At 35.2% G+C, this 4564-nt stretch overlaps 1 protein-coding gene across 3 annotated transcripts in view; it reads left to right on the forward strand.

Moving 5' to 3' along the window:
- PEX5L (peroxisomal biogenesis factor 5 like) overlaps positions 1-4564 on the forward strand; it is a 41400-nt gene that overhangs the window by 3962 nt on the left and 32874 nt on the right. The window lies entirely within an intron of this gene.

A 4564-nucleotide genomic window follows, 5' to 3' on the forward strand; every position in this document is an offset into this window, starting at 1 on the left:
GGATCAAACCCAGAGAGAGTTTCTGGCTTTTCTTAAAAAAATAAATTAAAAAATTTAAAAACCCCATTTCCAAAATCTTTGATGAATGGAGGATTAATCATGAAGATGCCTCTTTGCTCTGTTTCTCTGGAAAATCTCCAACACAGAACGAGTCAAATACACATTACCATTTTATTGTTATGCTCATAACAAAGCCCTGCTTGTAAAATATGACCCATATTTGTTGATATAAATACTGTGTATTATTTCAATCTCCAACACTGAACAAGACAAATACACATTACCATTTTATTGCTATGCTCATAACAAAGCCCTGCTTGTAAAACATGACCCACATTTGTTGATATAAATACTGTGTATTATTTCATAGCATCAGATCTTGAGGCAAATCTTCAAACAACATGAACCAAAAAAAAAGTACTGCAGACTCCAGTTGGGCTATGCCAATATATGGCAGCTGGGAACCTTGACCATCATTCCAGCAGTAATGAGTACACTACAACAAGTAGAGGGCTACTCTTGGTAACTGAGTAGGACTTTCAGTATCTATTTTTTATAATTCTATCTCAATTATTTTCAATGAAGTGTAAGAAAGCATTCAGGAGATGCCAAATTTAATACTTCAAGCATCAACAGGGTGAGCTTCTAGTACTAATGAGATTTTGTAGAACATAACTCTATACTATGCTGCTGTCTCCCCTTATCTTTTAAAAGATAATTCAGAAGAGACTAGAACAAATGAAAAAAAAAGGGGGGGGGTTTTATATGAATAGAACATAGAAAAAGTGAAAGAAAGTTTGCTGAAGGTTCAAAGATCTCCTGGAAGTTAAGCTATGAGCAAATATACCACTAAGTGAAGCAGAGAAATAAATGAGAAAAAATAATGCATAAAAGTTTGATTTGAATCCCAAAATAAAATTTTTGTTTAACTTCTTCACAGCTTCTTTGCATTTGTCAAGAGAGAAAAGCTCAGTTCAGAATTACTTTCTAATGAGAAATTTAAACATAAATATCCCCCAGAGTCAAAGTTTAATTGTACAGTCAACTATGAAATTCCCAATTTACTACAGGTCAGTGAACTTCAAGAGATCTGATTCAATAAAGTACTTTGATCCACACTTATACTTTAAAATACGATTAACTGCTTTATTGAGCAGTAAAAAGTGCATGCTTAAATGCCTTGCCAGCCTGATTTTTAAACAAACAAATCTTACGGTGTCACAAGAGTTATTTGTCCCAGATTCATCACACCTAATTTAGATTCTTCATTAGAGTACATAAATTGGAGAGCTAGTGATGGTAGGATCCCTAGCAAGGTAACAGAAAGAAATAAGTCAGGAGATGATTCATGTCCAAAATGATCCTGTGGCAAATATACTCTGGTATTATATGGAACAGAAATGGGAATCCTTTAAAAATTCATCAATAAGAAGAAGAAATGCAAAGTATGTATTGAAAGCTATCCCCACTTCTGTTCATAACTGAAAAACATGGGAGCTGCCTCCTTTGAACTGGAGAGAAGAAATTTTAAAAGTTGAAGTTACATTATAAGAAACAAGCTGAAATTCATCCTATCCTATGAAAAATTGATGCTACAACACAAAAGTTGCCAAAAAAAAAAAAGATACGTTTCATGACTACACCCTAATTACCTCCAAGAGATGCTTATGACTTTTAACAGTTTCTCTATGAGGTGTTAGTACTCAGAGTAGGAACAAAGTATTTTTTTTAAACTGAATTTAATTCACATGCCATTAGTTGATCGTGTATGTTTATATTTGCTCAATGTCGTATGAGTAAAACACTCAAACATTGTCACTGCCTAAATTCCACTGTTTTGGGGGCTTGCTTGTTTCAAGGGATTTTTTAGTGTGTGGGGTTTTTGTTGTTGTTTTTTGGTTTTTTGTTTTTGCTTAGTTGGTTGGACTTTCTCTTTTGTTCTGGGTTTCTTTGGCGGTTTTGGTTGGTTGGGTTTTTTAACCTCTGACAGGAGATCTTTCAAATGCTTGTATTCAATTTTATAAAGGAAACAGAGTAAAGATAGCTAACATTCAGCTCCCAACATTGCTAGTAAATTTTCTGATGCGTGTATCAAGGACTGACTACATGAATTTGGTTGCATAATCATAGTTTTCCATATAAAAGGTAACAGTCCCATTTGAACCAATCATCACCTTCATTCTAAGCCTCTTAGCATTAGATTTACAGCCCACTCCATAGATGTTTATTAAATAACTTTATAACAGAATGGTGGAAAGTTAAAGTGAATGTAATTAGCTTCTCTTTTATACCAATCTAAACCAGAATTAACTCCATTTTAACTAATTAATATACATTAATGTAAAAAAATCAAATCATGCCAGTCTTAGATAATGAAAATAATCCAGTTTGGACTACAGTAATTCACTGTACATTCCAATCTCCCCTCTGAGAACAGTGGCAATTTCCTCACTGGTCTTAGGAGCACTAGACCTGAGATCATATTTTTATATTCTTTTTAAAGGATCCATGATAATTTCATCAGCAGTATTTGCCATACATCTCAAATCTGCCTCGTTTGATTTATTATAAAAGTTTTGAGTAGTTTAGCAGGGGACACTTCTTAAGTCCTACTGATAACACTTTTTCATCTATTATTAAAACAAGGTAAATAAAAAAGAGTAAAAAAAAATAGAAAATACATGCTTATCAGTACAAATATTAATTGTTTTTTTACCTCTAAGTTAAATATTGCTCACCACTATTATTGCTTTTAGGGCAGTCTGCATAATTTCAGCAGAAATAGTCTCATGAGTATAATAAAGTTGCCTTGACAGTATGCTTAGAAGTCATAAATTGGCTGCTTGCCTAATGTTATACAGATTTCTCTGTCACATAAATTAAATACATTTTTTCCATGAAATAACAGTTTTAATTTGAAATTACCATGGGAATTGATGGTATAATTTTTTTATGAAATAAAAATTTAACTATAATCTTTCCTACATTTAAAAATGCCTTACCATTCCATAAGCACAGAAAGATTCAGAGAGACAGTTTTTTGTAAATAATATATTATGGCAGTTTAACCTTGTTTTTTTAATATTAATTATTTTGAATATGAATTAATTTTTGGAAATGTGTTGGTTCTTCATTCATGAATACTCAAAGTAAAAATACACTACCCTGTTAAAGAGTTGCAAACCACGTACTACTGTTGGTCTGTACTCAATTGCTGTTTGTACAGTGAAACTGTTCTATGAAGTGCAAGTCCAAAAAACCAGTCACCAACAGCTTTTGAGTTTAAAGCTTTTCAATCAGCAAATACATTTCAAAGTAAACACACACACCGTGACAGATCCCTACAGAGAAAGGCTGTAGGACTTCACAAGAAATCATGACTTGGTTCCTATGACTGCCCACAGCCTTATTCTAGATCAGCTACAGAACTCTGTTTTAAAAGAAAAATCCACAGAAAGGACAGGAAAAATCTGTGTTTTATTCAGGGCTTTCTCAACAGATAACTTTGGATTCTGTAGCCTTCCTCTTCTACAAGACTTTCCCAACCTGCATCTACTCAGTTTACATATCAAATTTTTAATCCCTCAATTAACCAGCAGGCCATTTTAGGAGATCTCCAAGCATCTATTATGAGGATCTAGTTTTGTCCCTGATCATTACTGTAGATTAGTTCTCCAGTTCAGGTAGTGATATGGGAAAGGGGAGAGGCTAAGGCACAAATCGCAGGGTGATTCAACAAAGACAATGCATAGTCAAGTGAGGGGAAAATAAATGAAGAAAATCATCTACCACCCAGGAAAGGGTAGCACTCCATTTCAATAGACAGCTTCTTTTACTTTAAAAGTGCATAGACCATGCAGACATTAATGTGACAGATTTACAGTAAACCACATTTTTATATGAGTTGTAAAGGTCAAATTGTCAGTCATAGTCAAAATATGACAAGAGCAACTTTCCTCCCCTTCCCCCATGGCTCTGATCCAGCAAGACATTTAAGCACATGCTTAACCTTGAGTTTTGCAGCAGGACACACTTAAGTGCTTTGCTGGAGTGAGGCCAAAATGCAGGAGCCAGATACAACTACAACAACACCCATGTTTAGTTTGCTTTAGCCAGACCAAGAGGACTGGAGGAAAGGTGATGGTGAACAACGAGATATTTAGTTCTACCTTGCAACAATACACCATAACTTGTACAGGTCAGCACTTAGGGACACAGGATGCTCCTGCGACACAGCGATCACAGCAAGTGTTAGCACCAAGCAATGCAGCTGCTCATTATGAAGGCACAACATAAGCACGTTATCATCTACAGATTTAGATACCAAGCAGAGGTTTTAAACAACGCAGCTGGTATGTGAATTTAAATTTCCAGTATGGTGTCCATAGTAATCCTCCCACAGCTTCTCTGACTGCACACAAGCCCTCTGTCAGTTGTTTGCATTGAGCCCCAGGGGGTCACTTGGCTTGTGTGATTTCAGGTAAGGTACTGTCACCTCTGATTCACAGGCCACTCCACACACTTCCTGCTCCTTAGCAACAGGCTTAGAGTTATCACCTGCTGA

The sequence above is a fragment of the Antrostomus carolinensis genome, unplaced genomic scaffold (assembly GCF_000700745.2).
Source record: "Antrostomus carolinensis isolate BGI_N321 unplaced genomic scaffold, ASM70074v2 scaffold19634, whole genome shotgun sequence".
NCBI lineage: Eukaryota > Metazoa > Chordata > Aves > Caprimulgiformes > Caprimulgidae > Antrostomus > Antrostomus carolinensis.